At 40.0% G+C, this 22584-nt stretch overlaps 1 protein-coding gene across 2 annotated transcripts in view; it reads left to right on the top strand.

Annotated features, from left to right (window-relative positions):
• The window catches only part of LOC140729171 (leucine-rich repeat and immunoglobulin-like domain-containing nogo receptor-interacting protein 2), a 777920-nt gene that overhangs the window by 267149 nt on the left and 488187 nt on the right, over positions 1-22584 (top strand). The window lies entirely within an intron of this gene.

Below are 22584 nucleotides of genomic sequence, written 5' to 3'. Positions count from 1 at the left end.
GGATGACATCATTTTTACTGGTGAGGATGACAAAGATCATCTCCAAATTCTCAAGGCAGTGTATAAAGGATTAGAAGATTATGGGCTCAGAGCACAACACAACAATTGGGAATTCTTCAAACCAAGCACCACTTACTGTCACACTATTAATGCACAAAGATCACACAAGTGTGCTGAGAATATTCAAGAGGTGGTGGCTGCCAAAAAGGGCAAAGAACCTTTTTAGGATTTGTCAATTACTATAAAAGTTTTCTGCCAAACTTCGCTACTGTGCTCCAGCCCTTGAACTCATTACTTCAGTTTGGGAAGAAATGGCAATGGACAAAGCAGTGTGAGTTGGCTTTCCAAAAAGCAAAGGTGATGTCAGACACTATACTCACACATCATCCAATGAAGCTTGACTGTGACATCTTGCATTATGATAGAGGTGTAGTCATGCCACATATTATGAGTGAAGGAAGTGAACACCCCATAACATTTACATCACGTGACCTCACTGCTGCTGAAAAATAAATATGCACAGATTGACAGGTTTCTGGTTTGGGGTGTAAAACACTTTAACTAGAACTTGTATGGGAGAGAGTTTACGCTCATTACGTATCACCAAACACTAACGTCCATTTTCAATCCACTGAAGGGTGTTCCACTAACAGCAGCTGCACAACTGCAGAGATGGGCTCTGCTTCTTGGAGGGCATAATTACAAGACAAAGAGGATAACTTAACATGAATATGCTGATGACTGCCCCATTTGACCTTGGAAAAGGAACTATCTGAAAAATTTACAAATGAGGACATACCTTTTGATGTATTTTCCCTAATGTAAATCGAAAGTCTCCTTATTATGGCAGAGGTGATCCAAAGGGAAACCTACAAAGATCCCATACTGTCTCAAGTCTACATAGCCACCCAAAATGCTGGAATGTGCAGCAGAAATTCAAGTTCCTCCATTTTTACCAGCACCAGGATGAACTTGCCCTTAACAGAGGTTGCCTTCAGTTGGGATAGAGAGTTGTTGTACCATCCAAGCCGAGAACTTAAATGTTGGAGGAGCCACAAGCCTGTCATCTCGGTGTGGTTAAAATGAAAGCATGACTCAAAGCTTTGTCTGGTGGCCTGGGATAGATCAGTAGATTAACCAGCTTGCCATGCACTGTTCGGAATGGCAACACTTTCAGCTCCTCCCTGGGAATGGTCTGCATTACCCTGGCAGAGGATTCATGTGGATTTTCCCACACTATTGATGGGTTCACATTTCTGGGTGGTACTGGATGTAGCTACAAAGTGGCCAGAAGTATTCCCAATGGCCTCCACTACAGCTTTTCACATTATTGATGTGTTGATTTAGTCAGTGACAATGGACCACAGTTTGTTGCGGAATAGTGTCGGTCATTCATGAAAAAAAAAGAATGATATATATTACATCTGCATTGTACCACCAACTACAACTGCCTTGGCGGAAAGGTGTAAGTTCCAGATTCTGAAGAAAGCACTGTAAGCAATGTCAGCAGAACACACTAAACTGACACTGAACCAGATGCTCGCCAATTTCCTCTTTGCATATTGCAATGCAGCACACTCCACAACCAGCAACTCACTGGCTATGCTGTTTCTAGGTCATCCCTTGCACTCACATTTGGACCTCTTTAAACCCAATCTCATTAGGAGTATGCAGGACAAATGGCTGAGATAAATTGATGTTTCACTCCTGGACACGCAGTCCTGGCAATGGACTACAGAGGTGATCAAACCTAAGGACTTGGAAAGTTTTAGGGCAGAGCTGGTCCACTCTCCCACACCGTGGAAATAGTGTTTGATGCCATCTGGGGACATTGTTCAGCTGAGAAGTGAAAAGTCAATTGTTAGAGAAGAAAGGAGTCTAGACTGGTCAGATCAATTTCCTGCAGTCCCAGAATCAACTTCTACAATCACTACAGAGGAGGCCTCAGAACATGAGATTGTTTCACAGTCACAAGTCACAGCAGCCAGGCAGAGTAATCTTCCTTGTCAGGAAAAAAGTTAACCTGAGTAAGAGATCCTCCAGAATAATAAAATCCTTTGGCCTGAATGGGATAGGGATTGGGAGGGAGAAAGAGAGAGAGAATTTTATATTGAATTGGAGTTTATTGCTAAGTAGGGAGGAGTATTGTGCCTTTAATTTTTCAGTAATATTGTAAATATCGTGTTTGAGTATTCTTTGTTGTTTACATCATTCATTATGGGTGATGTGTAAAAGTATGTGAATGGCATGTCACTACACTACTATATCATATTTGAGCACCTCACTAAAGAAAAGGAAAGTCAAACAAACTGAGCACGTGGATCCCGGCTCCTGTGTTTTTCTTTTGATTGGTTTTTGGAGTTAAGAAACAACAGTTAGTGCATGAGAGTTCCCTGCCCGTGGACAAGCCAGTCACTTGTCAGTTTCAAAGATCTCGTTATGCATGGCTGCATTTTGTAATCTGGAATACTTAACCATGTGCTATATGACTTAAGAATGTAAACTTGATAACCTCCAGAAGCATAGATCTGATGCAGGAGAGGCAGCAGATCCATGCAGTGTGCTCATTTATGTTAATGCAGTGGGAAGCCAGCACTATAGACTATTCACATCAGAGGGGTATAACACTAGAATGCACCAGCAACAGTAAATGCACATTTATGCTTTTTACCTCCAACACCAGAGATGATCTGTACTAGATAGTACAAGTTCCGACAATTAGGCAGGAAGAAAATCTCATGGAAAATTGTGAAGAATTGTGCCGTTTTAACAATATTTGCATGTGGCACTAGAAGCCTTGGTAGGGGAGATGCCAATTAAAACAGATGTTCTGGATCACTGGGGAGCAAGACATTGGCGTGAAAGTGCTGGTGAGCAGATCAATGTCGGGAGGTAAACTCCAGAGACCTGAAATTCAACGGTCTGACATGAATGCATTTTCAAATGCCATATCCTATCAACTACACTCATCTGTAACTGAATGCACGCTGCCCCATCACTCCCTTAGCAATGATTTGTAACAAACATATTTAATGATTCACCTTGCCATCACATATTTAGAACTGCTACAAGTCACATTCAAATATAATACCAGCTGTTGAAACATGACAGTATAACACATGAGCAAACTGCATCTGACTCATTGACATATGACCATCACTCTTTTTGAACAAGGTTGGAAAAACAATGGCAGGTCATATGTCCTAACCCCACTTAGGTGCAATCAGCAATGATTTGATTGCAGCAAATATAAGATGGATATTGAATTTTGAGAATCAGAATCAGGATCAGGCTTAATATCACTGGCACATGTCATAAGATTTATTGTTCTTACAGCAACAGTACAATGCAATGCTTAATAATGGAAACAATGAATTACAGTAAATATACATATTCAATAGTTAAATTAAATAGGTAGTGCCAAAATAGACATCTTGGGTATGATTGATAATTTTTAAAGAATTACACTTCAGTAAAACGGTGTAATCATTGTAAAACTGCTACCTAATCTCTTGCTATTTAAGTGTACCCGCCAACATACATCCATGCATATACCCCACTTGTGCACACTTGCATCATATGCACAAAGGCACAGAATTACAAAGACTGCAGAATGAAAAGGCACTTCACCCCCTTGTGCACATGCCAGCATGAGCAATTCACTCAGGAATCCTCTCCCCTCAGTTCTGCCTATTTCAAGTTCTTACATAACTCTTTTTTAAAGGCTGTCCTTGATTCTGCTCCTAAAACTCCTTTAGTCAGTGCATTCCTGCATAAATAAAATATTTTTCAAGTATGCTTAATTAACTTGCTTTTCACTTCATTCTGTGAAAATAAAAACAAAACTACAGATGCTGGAAATCTGAAATAAAAAGAGCAAATGCTGACAAAATTTACCTTGTTGAGCATCATCAGCGGAAGAAGAAACAGCTGAAGTTTCAGTGATGACTCCTCATCAGAACTGAAAAATAGAGAGCAAACTTTCTTTTTTAGTTCTGATGAAGAGACACTGATCATCAAATTCCACACACGCCATCTGAGCTGATAAGTTTTCCAGCATTTTCTATTTTTGCCTTCATTCCATCTCCTCCATTTCTCAACCCTTCTGCCAATTGGAACAGATTCACTCTTTTTAAGTACATGAAAATTTTAAGTGCTTTTTTATTAGATCCCTCTCTCCATCTGTTGCAAGCAGAAATGTAAAAAGTTTCAGACAATAAGCTTTTGACTCTTTCCATAGACACTGCATGACTTCCTAAGTGTTTCCAACAGTTTCAATATTTAGATTTCCATCATTTGCAATATTTGTTTTTCTTTCATAATGCCTTCCTTGCTTTTGGACTCTGTTCCACATGATAATTAAATTATTTTCATCATGCTTAAAAGGCTCTCCTACATTCATTCCCTGCTCACACAAAAATACATATTTTTAAATGAAATTTGATAACACAATCTACAACTGACATCTGTAAACTTGGCTTGAAGTCCAGACTTCCTTTAATCTCCATGTATACTGAAGGAGCCTGCAAGTGCTGTTGGCCTGTATCTCTCCAGCAACTTCTCTTGGGTTCATTCACCACATCTCTTAATTATGCTACTGGCCAGTGGGAATATAACCATTCTGAATATAGCACTTTGATATTTACTTTTCTTTGGACGCTTCCCCCTCACTGCTGTAGCCATTCTGTAGTTCTGATGACTGATTTTGAGTAATTACATTTACCCTAGTGTTCTGTCTCCAGACCAAAAGCACCAAGAGAGTACCAGGCACAAGGATTTAGAATACTTTTTATTCTAGAGTATGGAGCAAAATCAAATATGCAACCCCTTCCCATGGCTCTTTACTAGTCTAAGTGTCCGATATTAAGGGTTTGAGCTCGTGGATTATTTTTGGTTACCTCCAGTTCACTATCAAATGTGAACTGAAAGAGCAAGGAAAGTTCTTTTGACACACAGCTATTTATAAAGCAATAACGTACAACACACCTTTGATAATTTTTTAATTGTGGGGTTTCATCCCAAGTATTTAATGCACAGGGGTGCACAAATTATTAAATTGTGAGTCTTGTTGGATGGGTAATAATTGTTTACTTACTGTGATTGATATTAACTTCTGTAATAGCTGAAGAAGTGACAGGGATATCTAGTGGTGCATTACAAAATGGCATTGCCCGTAATAGAATCATAGATGCAAAACAGCATGAATCAAACTTACTTTGCCTTAACTTTTGACTGCAGAAGCTATTGTTTGATTATATCAATGGAACCAATGGTCCATGTTTTACCAAGGTAATGAGAGTGAAACAACTGGCATTCACTATCATTACTCTGTGAAGCTGGTGTCAACTTTGCTATTTTTACATGTGTCATGTCCAACGTGGAAACCTCAGGATTGCTCTTTCCTGTGGCACATCCCTCCTTACTGCCTTTTGCAACACTCTCAGACACAGTCAAGGAAAATCATTAGAACTGATGTGGATTTAAACTCCTTGCAAATTAGAAACTTGAGAAAGTCTGTAGATGCTGGAAATCCAAAGCAACGCACCTGAAATGCTGGAGGAGCTCAGCAGGTCAGGCAGCATCTATGGAAATGAATAAACAGTCGACATTTTGGGCCGAGACCCTTCTTTAGGACAGATTACAAATTAGTTTCACAGTAAAATAACTTACCTATATTAGAATTGATCAACGTGAAGTCTGTGAGTGCTTAATGCCATGTTCTGGTTCTTAAAAAATTAATTTGTGTGCATATGTTAATTTTTTTTAATGAATATTTCAAAATATTTTTCTATATGTTTAAATATATCATCATGATATTTCAAATTCAATTTCAATAGCAAGTATCTGTTCCCCTCTCGTGAGACAGTCTGCATAGTTTAATTTTAAAACGTCATCCTGCTTCTCTGCCTGTGAGGATTCTTTCATGTGATTGGATTCACAGCTTGCTGAATGACATCACAGCTGCTGGTTGCCAATGATCCTGTTGATCTTACATCTGAAAAAGCCTGGCAGAGGGAAAAGCAAAAGCTTTGCCATAAAGCTCTTCAGATCTTTACTGGGAGTTTTCTCTAAGGTCAGCAGCAAACGTCACTGTAATGTTTCTGAATGAAAGTTTGGGACTAATGACTGCAGCAGAAAGATGCATAAACTTGCAGATATTTTAAATATCTTCTAAGGAGAAGTTCCAGAATATTTTGCTATATTTAAAAACAGTGTTGTTCTCATTGAATGGTTCCATTTTTTCGTTATTGATTGTGCAAGGTATTATAACATGGGTTCGGAAGAAGAGTCTCAGCCCAAAGCGTTGTGTTATGTTCCCTTCTGGCTATTGCCCACCTGGCTATTTACCTCAGGAATTGGGCCTCAATCACCTTGTTTAGTTCTAATTATTCCCAGGTTCCACTAACTACAAACACCTGCTTTACATCAGCAAATGCAGTATAAAAACCCTGTGAGCACGATAAGGAGCTGCCAGTTTGTTGGCTGGCTCTGGTGTGAGTAACCTTGTTTAATTGTTCTTAGCACTAACAGTTCTGGGTCAAGCACCACTCCTGGATACTGACTCCATGCTTGCTATATTAATAATTCCTCCTGACTCTGCCTCCGTGCCCGTGTTCTGCACTTGGGTTTGTTTCCACTTCCATGTCTTGTAACATGTTGGCTGTTAATTCATTTCCGTACATACTGCCTAACCTGATGAGTTCCTCCAACATTTTGGAAGTGTTGCTTTGGATTTCCAATGGCAGATTTTCTTGTGTTCAAGTGTTATAACATTTTGTTTTGTAGTTTATCAACATGAAGGAGATGCATGAACGAAACTTGAGCAGGTTAGGATGTGACTGCTGGACCTTAGGATGAGTTGGAGTTTCTGTAGAGTGGATTACATTGGTTTTGTAAGCAGTGCATTACAAACATTGAGTATGAAGATACCAGCCTTGCAGAAAGTCTTCCATTTTTATATAACCCTTGTCAGATATTTCAAAGTATTTTTTAAAGTACAAGTAATTTTATGACTGCAGTGATTGATGTTAACAGAATATTAAGGAAAATCTCAGCTGTGTGGAAGTGCAAGTAACAGCTGGATATAAACAACCAGCATTTCTGCTTTACAAAGGCAGCATAGATCCGCCTTAGCAATGTGTGTATCTTCTCCATCATGCTGTGAACATCCAGTAGACAGGGTCACTGATATTCTCAAAGTATTGGTACACTGATGGATTTAATGGTGGATCTCTGCTGTCACTGCTAGTCACCTATATTCACATACAATTGAAATAGTATCTGTTACTCTCCTCTCTGCTTCAATGGCCAGATACAGCAGCAACTGAAATAGTCTGAATTGGGAGACTTCTTTGTGCACTTTGTGTAGGAAGGTGGCTTTGCCAATTTTGCTAAAGCCCTGGACAGCATCAATGATTCTCTTGGGCACTGGATATGCACAGGTTAGACATGGACAATGTGGTTGAAGCTAACTCTGGTCATCAATATCTCGGACTGTGTACAGTGTGGTGACTCACACAGAAGGCCTATAACCTGGTCCATCCTGCAAAGTCTGCTGCTTACAGCCCAGGTCAAATAACTAAAATAGAATGATTGGTAATACCTGGATACCTTCAGCTGGATGGGAACTGGTAATGGTGTGAATAATTAATTCAAGTTCAGTTTATTGCCATTCAACAATACACATGCATACCACCAAATGAAACGATGTTCCCCTGGACCAAGGTTCAAAACACGGTATGTAACTCACCTACATAATACATAATTTACTAGACATAATATTACTTTATTTTGACACAAATTAAAAAAGTGAGCAGTAAAATGCTGCTGGTGCTTTATGCATAATGAGACCTGGGGGGTGTCAGGGAGTTCAGTAGTCTTACAGCCTGGCGAAGAAGCTGTTTCCCATCCAGTTTTTGACTTGATGCTACGATGCCTCCTGCGTGATGGTAGGGGGTCAAAGAGATCGTTGGATTGATGGGAGGGTTCATTGACAATGCTAAGGGCTCTACATATGGAGCCCTCCTGATAAATATTACTGATGGGTAGAAGAGAGACCCTGATGATCATCTCAGTAGACCTTGCAATCCCTTGTAGGGACTTGCAATTCCCATGGCAGATGGTGATGCAGCTGGCTGGAATACATTCAGCATTACTTCTGTAAAAACTGGTTAGAATTAGGGAGGGAGGGGGGGGGGGGGAGCCTCACCGACATCAGTTTCCTTAGGAAGTGGAAAAGCTGCTGTGTTTTCTTGACCAAAGATGTAGTGTTAAGGGACCAGGTGAGACTGTCTGTTGTGCAATTTCTCAGAATCTTGGTGCTCCTAACTCTCTCCACGAAGGAGCTGTGCCTTGGGTCCTCTTATCTCACAGTGCTGACTGAGCTGAAGATTATTATTTATGCATATACAATGTCTATTATGACTTAAGCAAGCATATTCAACTGCAATTCAGTGTACTCTTTGTTTCACTAAAACAAAGGTTCCCAACCTTTTCTATGCATGGATTCCCTACCATTATCCAAAGGGTATGTAGGACTCGGGTTGGGAACCCTGCATGAGACTGTCACTTTATAAATGTCTTTGTGTTTTTGAATCCTTTTATTCTAGTATGATAATACAATTGATCAGTCAACTGTGAGGGATGAAGGAGAATACTATGAGAGGTAAAATTGACCAAACAAAGATAAAATGTGAAGGTTAATTCAGTCATCAATGGATTCTATTGAATATACAGTTTGAAGTGACTTGCAGTTTGGAACAACAGTTGTTAATTTTCCAGTTGAGCCCACTGAAATATTTGCACCCATGATTTCTCTTCAATAAATAGCCAATAAAACCATGGATTGTTGGTGAGAGAAATGCATTTTTAGTTATTAGACCTACAAATTTGCAACTTGTGATTGTCAGCTTTCCTAGCCTCCATGCATTTGCTAGTAAGGAAGTCAGTTAATTGCAATTGATGCATTTCTACCCCTTCAAATCTCAACAATGTGAATGTGGAGTTTAACATCAGATCACAGATAATGTTATCAAAAATTGGCAGGTAATTCACAATAGCTAAAAGCCAATGCTGGAACCTAGGGACATGCCAAGTGGACACACAATAAGGACATACAATAAAGTTTCTTTGTGCAGCTAAGAATGTAGGCCTCCATTAGGAGTGATAGACCATGGATTTGTGCCTTTGGAACATTTCCAGAGTGCAAGGCGGGGTAAGTTTTTTTTAATGGAAGACCGGCAGTTGCATGTCTCCCCTCTCTACACCACCGATGTTGTCCAAGGGAAGGGCATTAGGACGTATACAGCTTGGCACCAGTGTCGTCACAGAGCAATGTGTGGTTAAGTGCCTTGTTAAGGACACACGCAGCCTCGGCCAAGGCTCGAACTAGTGACCTTCAGATCACTAGACGAACACCTTAACCACTAGGCCACGTGCCATCATGTAGCTAAGAATAACGTCATGAGGAATAAATGGTTGGGAACTGGAAGAGAGCTAGAAAATTTGGAGAAAGATGCTCTGGGTGCTAAATTGATGGTAAGGTGTTGGGGAGAGGGTATTAGGGCTTCAAAGGAAATTAAACACAGAATTTGAACAGGAAATAATTAGCACTAGCCTTGATACAGTGAAGCCAGTCACTAGTAGGGTAGGTCAGAGAAGGGATGAGGATGGTTGAGGAAAGTGAAGCAGTCAGGGGCTGCTGGCTTTTGAAGAAAGTGTGAAGGTTGAAGGATGCTATTAATGTTGTCTTGTGTTTTACTAAAAATGTTGATTGAGTAATTAGTTGCTGGTTTCCAAGGCAGGCAAGGAACAGATGAAACATTTGGAAGAATTTTGAGTAACAGAATGAAAATAGCTAAATTTAATGTATTAGTCTGACAGAGCCTCATATCTCCATAGGGATAAAATGCTGACATATTTAAAATAGATTATTTCTCCAGAGTACAATGATGGAACCATAGAAGAAAAAAACCAACAAACTTGAAATAAATATATGAATGATTAGAAAAATTCTCTGCAACAGAGTATTTGGTTGTCCTTGCAATCAGACTTAATTGAATTGACTTATTACTTACATCACATACATGAGGTGTAAAAATCTATGTTATGTCTCCATCTAAATGTCCAATGTGCAATTTATAGTAATTTGTAATAGTATGTACAACAGGACAGTCAATTTAACATAGGAATACTATTGTATCAGCGTGAATTAATTAGTCTGTTGGCCTGGGTGGAAGAAGCTGTCCTGGAGCCTGTTGGTCCTGGCTTTTATGCTTCAGTACCATTTCCCAGATGGTAGCAGCTGGAACAGTTTGTGGTTGGGGTGACTTGAATCCCCAATGATCCTTTGGGCCCTTTTTACACACCTGTCTCTAAGTGTCCTGAATAGTGGGAACTTCACATCTACAGGTGCGCTGGGCTGTCTGCACCACTCTCTGCAGAGTCCTGCGATTGAGGGAAGTACAGTTCCCATACCAGGCAGTGATGCACCTAGTCAGGATATTCTCAATTGTGCCCCTGTAGAAAGTCCCTAGGATTTGGGGACTCATGCCAAACTTCTTCAACCGTCTGAGGTGAAAGAGGTGCTGCTGTGCTTTTTTCACCACAGAGCAGATATATACAGACCAAGTGAGATCCTTAGTAATGTGTATGCCGAGGAACTTAAAGCTGTTCACCCTGTCAACCCCAGATCCATTGATGTCAACAGGGGTTAACCTGTCTCCATTCCTCATGTAATCCACAACCAGCTCCTTTGTTTTTGCGACATTGAGGGAGAACTTGTTTTCTTGATACCTCTGTGTCAGGGTGATGACTTCTTCCCTGTAGGCTGCCTCATTATTATTTGAGATTAGGCCAATCAATGTAGTATCGTCAGCAAAATTAATTAGCAAATTGGAACTGTGGGTGGTGACACAGTCATAGACATACAGAGAGTAAAGGAGGGGGCTGAGGACACAGCCCTGTGTTGAGGGGCAGAGGTGAGGGAGCCCACTCTTACCACCTGCTGGCGATCTGACAGGAAGTCCAGGATCCAGCTACACAAGGCAGGGTGAAGGCCAAGGTCTCTGAGCTTCTTGTCAAGCATGGATGGAATTATGATGTTGAATGCTGAACTGGTCCAAGAACAGCATTCTCACATAAGCATCCTCTTTCTCCAGATGTGTATCCAGAATTTACTATAATTCTCTAGACTCTGGGCAGGTTCTAGAAAATTGGAAGACAGTAGATGTCACGCCACTTTTTAGAAAAGGACATAGGCAAAAAACAGGTAAGTATAGGCCAATTAGCTTAACATCTGTAGTCAGGAAAATGCTTGAAGTTGTCATTAAGGAAGAAATAGTGAAACATTTAGAAAAAAGTAGTTCCATTAGACTGATGCAGCATGGATTCAGAAAGGGCAGGTCCTGTTTGACAGACTTACTGGAGTTCTTTCAGGACATAATGAGTGCAGTGGATAGAGGGGAACAGGTAGATGTCGTATACTTAGATTTTTCAGAAGGCATTCGATAAGGTGCCGCATAAGAGACTTATCAATAAGATACGGATGCATGGAGACAGAGCAAGTGTATTTGCATGGTTAGTGGATTGTTTAACCAATAGAAGGCAGAGAGTTGGTATAAATGGGTGTTTCTCCAGTTGGCAGTCAGTGGTGAGTGGGGTGCTGCAGAGTTTGGTGCTGGGCCTGCAGCTGTTTACTATTTACATTGCTGATTTGGAAGAGGGGACTGATTGTAGCATAGCAAAATTTGCTGATGACACTAAAATGAGTGGAAAAGCAAATTGTATGGAAGATGTGGAGAGTCTGCAGAGGGATATAGATAGGTTAAGTTAGTGGGACAATGTCAGGCAGATAGAATACAACGTTGGTAAATGCAAGATCATCAACTTTGGAAGGAATAATAGAAGAGCAGATTATTATTTAAATGATGAAAGATTGCAGCATGCTGTTGTGCAGAAGGACTTGAGAATGCTTGTGCATGATTCGCAAAATGTTGGCTTGCAGGTACAAAAAGTTATTAAGAAGGCAAACGGAATGTTGGCCTTCATTGCTAGAGGGATTGAATTCAAGAGCAGGGAGGTCATGCTACAACTATACAGGGTACTGGTGAGGCCACACCCTGGAGTACTGTGTGCAGTTCTAGTCTCCATACTTGAGGAAGGATATACTGGTTTTGGAGGCAGTGCAGAAGAGGTTCACAAGGTTGATTCCAGAGATGAAGGGGTTAACATATGAGGAGAGATTGAGTCACCTGGGACTATACTCTCTGGATTTCAGAAGAATGAGAGGGGATCTTATCAAAACATACAAAATTTTGAAAGGGGTAGATAAGATAGAAGTAAGAAAGTTATTTCCATTGGTAGGTGAGACTATACAACATTGCCTCAAGATTCAGGGGAGATGAGGAGAAACTGTTTTTCCCAGAGAGTGGTAAAGTTGTGGAATTCTCTGCACAGGAAAGCAGTTGAGGCTTCTTCACTAAATTTATTTAAGATATAATTAGATAGATTTTTACATAGTAGGGGAATTAAGGATTATGGGGAGAAGGCAGGTAGATGGAGCTGAATTTACGGATAGATTGGCCATGATCTTATTGAATGGTGGGGCAGGCTCGATGGGCCAGATGTCCTATTCCTGCTCCTATTATGTTCTTATTTGCAGGGATGGTGTGTAGAGCTATAGCTATTGCATCATCTGTCAATTGGTCGTGTCGGCAGGTGAATTGTAGGGAGTCCTGTGTGGGTGGCAGCATGCTACAGATGTAGACCTTGACCAGCCCCTCAAATCACTTGCTTATTATTGAGGTGAGTGCTACAGGATGTCAGTCATTCAGACATGTTACCCCGATCTTTTTAGGTAGAGGGACAATGGTGAATGTTTTGAAACAGGAGGGCACTCTACACTAGGAGAGGAAGAGATTAAAAATGTCTGTAAACACACCTGCCATTTGTACAGCGCACATCCTGAGTACCCGCCCTCTGATGCCGTCTGGTCCTGCAGCCTTGCGACTGTCCACTTGTTGGAAGTACCTGCGTACTTCAGCCTCAGAGATGACCAAGGTGCAGGTCACTTCGGCAGCTCTCCTTGGGGTCTCAGAGTTGGTGACATCAACCTGAGCGTAAAAAGGATTTAGCTCACCTGAGGGAGAGGCCGCGATGCAGGTAGCACCACTGTGCTTAGCTTTGAAGACTGCAATGGTGTGCAGACCTTGCCATAAGCTGTGTGTGTTATTGGTGGGGAGTTGAACTGGATCTTGTCCCTGGATTATCGTTTTGCTGCCTCGATGACTTTGTACCGATCATAGCTGCATTTCTTGAGCTCCCGCTGATTACCGGCAATGTAACCTCTGTGTCACCCGGTAAGTGCTCCTTAGACAGAACTGTTGATCAAGGGTTATCTAGTTTGTAATTTCTGGGGGACAACAATATCGATGCACTTCTGGATGAAGCTCGTGACCAATTCCATGAACTCGGAGACATCCTCATCATGAAAGACATTCCAGTTGACATCAAAGCAATCCTGCAGCATGGAGACTGATTGGTCAGACCAACAGTGAACGGTTTTAACTATGGCTGCCCCTAGTTTCAGCTTCTGCCTGTACATTGACAGAAGCAAGATGGAGGAGTGATCTGACTTTCCAAAAGGTGGGTGGAGGAGCACTTTGTAAGGGAGGGAGAGTAGCAGTGGTTGAATATGCTGTCTCCCTGTGTGCTCACCTTGATGTGCTGACAAAACTTTGGAAAGACTTTGGACAGTGTTGCTCTATTAAAGTCACCGGCGACATAAAGACAGCCTCTGGGTGTGCTATATCCCGGGTGCTGATGGTCTCATACTGAATGTCAACCATTTCTTTAAAAATAGATAACACAGGAAGATTTTACTGAGTGCTTTGTTAGAAGCATTGATATATAGTAACTGTTACATATAGAGAACAAGGAGTAGTGTTGACTATTCTCAATTGCGATATTAAACTAATGTCCTGTAGCTTTTCTTGATTGCTTCAGAGATCACAAAGGAAAAGATCTTGCAGGGATTTATCTGGGAATCATTACCTTTGGTTATCTATTGTCCTGAAGGGGGATAAGTGTGCTGGTGAAGTTGAAGGAGCACACATCGTGGATGAAATTTTATCTTTCAAACCTAAGTGGAAGAATTGGAGACAAATTGAATGAGCAACAGAAGGAAAGAACAAATGGATTAAGAATGGCCATGCAGCAGGTGGCCAGGATTCTGCCTTGGATTTTGGTTTTGTTTATGTAGAATTTGTACATTCACCCTGTGACCATATGAGTTTCCCATTGCCCCTGTTTCCTCCCATATCTAAAAGGTCTGCAGTTTGATTGATTGCCCTTTGTAAATTGTCCCTAGTGTGTAGGTGAATGGTAAAGTAATTAAAAGAGAATTGATGGGCATGTAAGTTGTAGGGAAATAAAAAGAGAGGGAATGGAACTTGTCCCAGTTTTGGTCTCTTGCATCATACTAAATAAGTCAAAATAAATTAATATTTTTTTTTAATTTCGAAGAATTTACTTTTTGCAGAACTAGCTAAGCTTCTCCCTTTCAGAGCTGAGGAGATGGTTTTCCGTTATATTAATAATTAATTCATTGTTAAAAAGGTAAAACTCATAATTATCAGCTCTCACTTTTGATAGTACTGTAGGTTTAATAGGTAATTAATGTGCAAATCCAATGTCTCTACAAAAAAGGCATCTAATTAGATCAGATGGTGGAGTTATTTAAATTGACCAGCAAATTCTGGAGAATCATGGCCTGCAAATTATGATTTTATTCTTTAGATTTCCTGCTCACTTTATACATTAATATCAGTGTGTAGCGTTAATACCCAGTCATCTTCAAAGCATTTGGTGCATTATCATCAAGATGTAATCATGAGTGAAGCTGTTAAATTAATGCAAATCCAGTGTTCTTGTGCCAATCAGTATGTGTGATTGAGACTTCCAGACATCTTTCATTAATTCAAACCTAATTAGCTAACAAAGCCATCAAATACATATTCTTGATTTCATCCTGAGGTTAATTTCAGGTTTGCAACCAGCCATGAAACAAACTCTAATTTTGGATACTGCCACATTTATTTGGAATATATGATCATTTGACAGTGAACTTCCCAATACGTGCCTCCACCTGTATAGTTCAGTTTCCTCACTTTAAATCCTTGTCAGAATGTGTTTTTCAGCTTATTTGTCAATGGGATGTGATCACCACACTTACTAGCCAAACCCAGTCATCCATTACAATCAGTGGCTTGCTGAGCCATGTAACATGAAGGTTGAGAGTTAACCACAGTGTGGTGGGTCTGGAGTCACATAGGCCACAACTTTGGTTATTCTTCCTTGAAACCCACCAATGGATTGGATAAGTTCTTTATTAGGCACAATTCAATAATGTTGTACTTGCCTTTTCAAAGATGTACATAATGGCTTAATTTTCAATTGGCCAGCTGTCTGAGTAAAATTAAAGCTCACACCTCTGGGTCAATAGCTCAGACCTGCAACATAATTGTGATACCATTTCTTCTTTGTCTGTAACAGAAAAGGTATTTTCTCTTAAAACAAGTACCGATTAACCTCTTGACATTCTTGACCTCTCAACCAAAGCATCATATACAAATTCCAGAAGATGCATCTCAAAGAAATTACCAATTTCTTCTTGCTCTCTTCCCATAACCCCTATTTTCTCTTCTAATCAGTTGAAATGAGTGTTTCAAAACTTAAGGCAGTTCTAGGTCTTCACCATCAAATATAAGTAATGTCTTCCTCAGTGGTTATTACTTTTCAGAATTACTCAATATTTCCTGGTTTCTATCTGTCTGGTCAGGACCTGATCACAGAGAGCAATTCTTCTAGTCTGCTATAAGAATTTTGGGCTTATCGAGGGAGAATGAGCTTGCAGTCCATTGTACCTGTTCATCAGGATGTCCAGTGAACACATTCTCATTTCAGTCCTAGAGCGAAAAATTCACAATGCAATTCTTCTCCTATCATGGGTTCTGCACTGAAGGTTTTGAAAAGGCTCGAGTTAACGTGAAACCTAAGCATCAAAGATGAAACTAAATAAAATCTTAAATGACAACTATCTGTTAAATAAATAACTATTTTCAAGCAAACCACTGCAATTAATTGATGAAAAAACAATAGGGTTCTAATCACATGAAATACTGACAGTACTATTATTATGTGGTGTTTGTGCTAAAATTCTAATGTGTTTTCTCTCTGACAAGCATGCTTGGGGTAGAGAATAATGTGTTACTCAAGGGTCCCTGCCCTCATTGTCATCCTGTGTAGTTCCAGCAAATGAATACAGGCATTAATGCATTTCAACCAATTAGGAATATTTGAAAATAAGGTTTGGGGTCTTCAGTGGAACGATTAGAAGAACCTAGTGTCACATGAACCTTATACAAAGTATAATGCTAAGACTTACTGAGTATTTGTAACAGAATTAGACACTTTGTCCAATTAAGCAAAGATATATATGTACAAATGAAGAGCAGGAGTAGCCACTTGAATCTTTTTATAAAACATTCAACAAAATCATTGCTGTCCTGACTTTAATTTAAACACCCTATTCCCATCCATCTGTGGTAACTTTGTACCTCTTCACTATTAGCAGTCAATCTGTTTCAGTTTCAATATATTCAAGGACTCTGAGTGAGGGAGTTCCAAAGACTCAAGATCTATTGAATGAAACAAATATCCTCGTCACTCTTAAATGGAGAAACAATAGCACTAAGCTCTAGGTTCTCCCACAAGTGGAAACATCCTCTCCTTTCCACCCTAACAAGGTGCCTTAGCATCATATTTGTTTCCATTGTCCCTTCTCGTTCTAAGTTCCAGCAGATACATTCCTAGCTTGTCCACCCTCACCCAATAAACCATCTCTGAAATCCAAGATATCATTTCCTTGTGGGCTTATTATTGCGGTGTTTATCTTTTATATAGTCTAATGGCATTCCTTATTCTCGCAAGCAGATGAAGTAAGAGAAAGGAATGTTTTAAATGAGAAATAAAGATAGTTCTGCTGTCTCACAACTTCAGAGACCTTCAACCCCAACTCCTGTGCTGACTGTGCCATTTAGAATTTTCCCATAACAGCGTGGGTTTGCCTCAAATATTCTGGATTCCTCCCATAAGTACTGCACAGACAGTACAGCTGCCATGAAAAACATTTGCAAATGTTGCAGTTCTGAAATAAAAACAGAAAAGCAAGAATGTCTGCAGCTGTAGAAGGAGGAACAGAATTGATACTTCGAGTTAGAAACTCTTCCTCAGAATGATCTTTAGGTTTGTCAGTGATATGAATCTGATAATAATGAATAAAACCTGGTGATCATGAAATAATTTAATTAATGCAATCTATTATGTATACTTAAGATTCAAGATTCATTTATTATCAAATAATGTACAAATGAGACAACCTGAGACTTGCTTGCTCACAGGCAGCCACAAATCCTAAAGAACCCAATTAAAGAAAAAAAAATAGAATTTAGAAAATAAAAGACCAACACTCGATGTGTAAGAGAAACAGAAAAATGCAAACAATTGCACTCAAAAAAATTGTGTCCTTGGGTATTAAGTAATTATTAACCATTAAGTACTAAGAAAACTCCAGCCTTAAACAATTACTGCAACAATATTCTTAGTATGGAAAGCTTTCATTGACAAGATGTGAAAAAGGTTGCCCCAAAAATCTGCTATGCAGTTTCCAGGTTTCTTTTACTTTTAAGTTTTTGAATTGTATTTTTTTTTCAGTATCTAAAGCATAATAAATGACACACTTTCAAACAAATATCTCATTTAGTTGCTTGCTTACTCCTGATTGTCCTTGTTTCTCACCCAAAGACTCACTCATAGACACTCATATTCTAATCGGATGCCTCCCTGTACGGTGAGCTGAACTTCGGGTGGACTGCCTTTCAGATGAATCAATAAAAAGACAGGTGCCTAATGTTCTCTCTGTTGGATGCAGATAATCTAGCAGCACTGTAGCAAAAGTGAGATGTTCTCCTTTAATCAATATTGACTTTCCTCAGAATAATGAATGTTCTGGTCATGATGAAATTACTAATAATGGAATCATCCCCTGAATTAATTAGTTATAGCATTTTTTACATTGCACACAACTACTCTTTTTCATAAGGATAACTCCTTGAACAAACAAAAGCTGATGTGTAGGCTAAAGTTTACTCACAGACTTGTATTTAAATTTTAAACTCAGGAATTGGAATGTAAATTTTAGAATTAGCACCAAAGGAAAGTAAGAAAGAAAAAGCACCAATAACTTTTGGGCTTATATTACACACATGTAAGCAACCATCCTACCAAACCGTACATCTTTGGAATGTGTGAGGAAACCAGAGCACCTGGAGGAAATCCATGTCGTCAAAGAGAGTATGTACAAGCTCCTTACAGATGGTGGCAGAATTGAACCCGTGTCTTTTACAACTAGTGTTGTAAAAGGATTATATGAACTACGACACTGCCTTGCCGCCCCTAACATCACGGTTAATGTTTCAAGTACAAAACCTTTCTGGTGATGCATGCAAGGTCTACAGATGTTTGGTTTGCAATTAATATGAAACAAGGGGAACATATGAACATGAGAATAGAAGGCTATCACAAGAAAGCATGGGAGAAGGTCCATGAAGAGTATGAATCTCACCATAGAATGTTTGTGCTGAATGGCCAGAGTTTGATTTTCTTTGTGTTTACTGTTAATGGATATTTAAACACTGATAATAAGACCATGAAGTGTACTCATACCCCACTTAGCACTATTCCTTCCGAATACTGATTTGTTACAGTGCTCTTGGTCCTTCATTTTGAACACTCTCAGGTATATGCATCAGCGAAAGACACAAGCAATCGCTAATGCTAGAGTCTAGAGCAACAATCAATACAGGGTTTCAACCTGAAACCTCAAATTCCTTTTCCATCATAGATGCTGCACGACCTACTGATTCATTGTTACTTTAAACAAGATGCCTGTTTGGCTTTGAGTGCTGCTGTATCAAGAACTTTGCATGAAACCCAACCCTCCCTGCAAGTGCTCCCACAGAAATGAATTGTCCAGAGATCATAACAGATAGCAGTGCCGTACTAGAAATAATGCATGAACCCCCACCCTCCTCATTGGTCTTCCCCAGCAATGAATTGTCCCTGAGTTGGTGTGGAGAAGCTGCTTGTGATAGCTGATGCCGGATGGGCCACACTGAGCAGTGTAATCACTAAGTAGTGAGATGTGGGACTCGGGGCTACAACCTAGTTGAGACAGTGTGCACGCCTATTGTTGTCAGTACCTGCTTCATGTTTAGACAGACCATCCAGATACTCTGGTTTTTCTCTCTATGGATCCAATGGAAGCTGCTATTTTCCTCAGTTGTCTCCAATCCAGAGATATGGCCACAGTAAAAGTTTAACAGAGGTTGCTTGGCCATTGGTCTTGTTATCACAGTGACTCTTTAAGGTTGTGCAGGCAAATGAAGAAAGGGAGAGATAGCAATTTCCCTCCTATCCAAAGAGGTTATGGGAGGGACCACTGGACCTGGGCATGTGTCCACGTGTGGGAGAAGAACCCAGCAATGGCCCTACGTACACTGTGAAGCCAAGGCATTGTGCAGGGCACCTCATCTCAGCACTAAGTCTCACCACTCACACTGACGCATCCTAAACCAATCCTCATTGGCAGCTTCTCTACATTGAGAGTAGCTGATACAGTACTGAGGGAGACTTGCAAGATGATCAGAGTTCATGCTAGATTCATAATACAGCACTGCAAATAGTTATGCATCTCACCATATAATATTATAGTGACACCTTTTAGCACTGATTCCATTAGTGTTCATCTTCCTGAGAATGTATCTTGCATGCCAAATAAGATACAAGTGTAAGCACTGGGACCGTAGTTCTGTCTTCCTTCCTTTGAACCTGCTTTACAGGTTTCCTATCTTAGTCATTTTTACAAATAAAGCAAATGTGAATTACTGCCAGGGAAAGTCTGGTTATCAAACAACTTGGCCTTAGTACCAGTATCTGTGTTCAGAATCCTTGCTGATAATGTCAGTTGACCTGCTTGTTCCTACATGCATTATTTACAGGCTTGTAGATTTGATCTATGAAGAAAGCTGCCTACCTTAGCAGAAGTCACACTAAACAGCTCACTTAGTGTGTTCTCATCAGTACTAATCCAGGGAGTTTCTGATAGGGTTGCTAGTTTCATCTTTGGGAGGTGCAACATTAAAAACATTGAAAGTGATAAATTGGTTTATTTTTGTCACATGTACTGACTGAGGTACAGTGAGGAACTCTGTTTTGCATGCCATCCTAACAGGTAATTTCATCTCATCAGTACCTGGAGGTAAGACTGCAGAAAAGCAATAATGCCAGATGGTGTGCTGCGGAAAATGTGCTGTGCAGGCAGGGCAACAAGGTACAAGGCTATGATGGGGTAGATTGAAAGATCAAGATCTATTTTCTTCTACGAGAGTTCCATTCAGTTACTGATAATGGTGAGATAGAAGCAATCCTGGAGCTTGGTGGTATGTGTTTTCTGGGTTTTGTATCTTCTGGCCGATGGGAAGGGAAAGAAGACCAGGATATCTGGGGTGGTTAGTGTATGTAATTATACTGGCTGCTTTACTGATGCAACAAGTGTGGACAGAATCCACAGAGAGAAGCTGGTTTATGAGATGTTTTGAGTTACGTCCAGAACCTTCTGCAGTTTCTTGGGTGGGGTTACTTGGGCTTGCAGGAGAAAACCAGTTGGAGGGTTCACCATGATTGTTTTAGGAAATTATTAGATATTTGGGTCAGGTACAGTTTGAAACAGGATTGAGTGCAAAGCTGTTCTTGGAAGTGCAAACAGTATTGAGGCTCCTTGGATGAAGTTAGATGGGCTGATCTGAGGACCTAGAATCATAATCTGCTGGAGAGAAGGAGACAGAATACCCATAAGAACACAAAATGTAGAAGTAACCAATACAGCCTTTCACTTCTGTCCCACTATTCAATATGATCATGACTTATCTACTTAAGGCTTTAATTACTCTCCTGTGTAAAAGACCTCGATCCAAGATTCAAGATTGTTTGTTATATCCAGCACAGAAGTATAAAGGAGAAAAAAATTAATTGTTACTCCAGATCTGATATAGCACAAAAAATCAGTAAAATAAAGAACACATTAATATAAAAAACACATGTCCATAAATTGACATTAAGCAAAAATGCGTCTATACAAAAGGTAACTCTGACAGAGAATTATGAAGTAGTGGTGGTAGTGGGAGGTGGATTCATGGGTAGAGGTGTTTGTCAGCCATACCACTTGGAAAAAGTAACTGTTTTTGAGTCTGGTGGTCCTGATGTGGATGCTATGTAACCTCCTTCCTGATGGAGGTGGGCAAACAGTCCATGTGCAGCTTGGGTTGGGTCCTACGTGATGTCTAGCACCATTCTGTATGTATGGCAGGTAGCTTTGTGCTGGGGATGTATTGGGCACTTTGGACTATCCATTGCAGAGCCTTCCTGTCTGCTGCAGTGTAGATTCCATATTATGCAGTGATGCAGCTAGTTAGGATACTCTCTACTGAGCATCTGTAGAATGAAGTGAGTATAGATGGGTATATCCCAGCTCTCTTCAGCTTCCTCAGAAGGTAATGGCATTTGTAAACTGTCCTGATTGTGTAGGATGTGTTCTGGAACCATTAAAGTTTGTGTGGGATGTGCACTCACAAGAATTTGAAACTGCTCGTTGTCTCCACTGCTGTGTCACTTGTCATCAGCAAGCTTGACAATGTGATTCCTCAGGTTCTGTAATCCTTTAAATATGTAAACCCTTCCCATGTTCTGGCCTCCACAACTGTCTGGGGTAGAAAATTCCATGATTCATGATACTCTGTGCTTAGAGATTTCTATGAATCTGAGTTTTAAATGATGATCTCCTTATCTTCACATTGCTTTTGCTCAATCAGAACTTTGTTAATTTTTCATGTCATGTACCCCTAGGAATTTATATACAGTGAATTCTGGTTCATTGGGCCATTGGATTAATCAGGGTAGTCACTTATTTGAGACACTCTTAAAGAACAAAAACAACTCAAAGTTGCAGGGCTCCTTTTGTATTTTTGGTACCTATGCCACTTACTTGGGGCAGGAGACTTGCCGAAGAGGTTCTAACTAGTGTCAGTCGCACGCACTTGTGTGGCCATTAGGTTACGATATGCTTAGAATACATGAATAGCAGCAGTTGTGCATGTTTGTGTATATATAAAAAAGAAATGACTTTTAGCACTGAGAGTTAATGAGAAATAAGCAGTATGATTGTTTTGCTCACTGTGATTTCAAGCATTCAAGCTCAGAGATGCGAGAAAGGGCAGGAGTGAAAATGAAACAATTTTACTATTTCAACTCATTAGGAACTCCAAAAATTTGAAGATTTGGGGGATGTAAATGTTGACACCATCGTATGAAGACAGTACATTATGTGCACGAGATGCCTGTGCTGATTTTGTTCATTGTGTTCACTGAATGAATTCCTCCATCAATAACTACTAGAAATTAATACATAGT

The sequence above is a fragment of the Hemitrygon akajei genome, chromosome 6 (assembly GCF_048418815.1).
Source record: "Hemitrygon akajei chromosome 6, sHemAka1.3, whole genome shotgun sequence".
NCBI classification, from domain to species: Eukaryota; Metazoa; Chordata; class Chondrichthyes; order Myliobatiformes; family Dasyatidae; genus Hemitrygon; species Hemitrygon akajei.
Note: the sequence above shows the minus strand (reverse complement) of the source record. Positions and strands in the feature narration are given on the sequence as shown.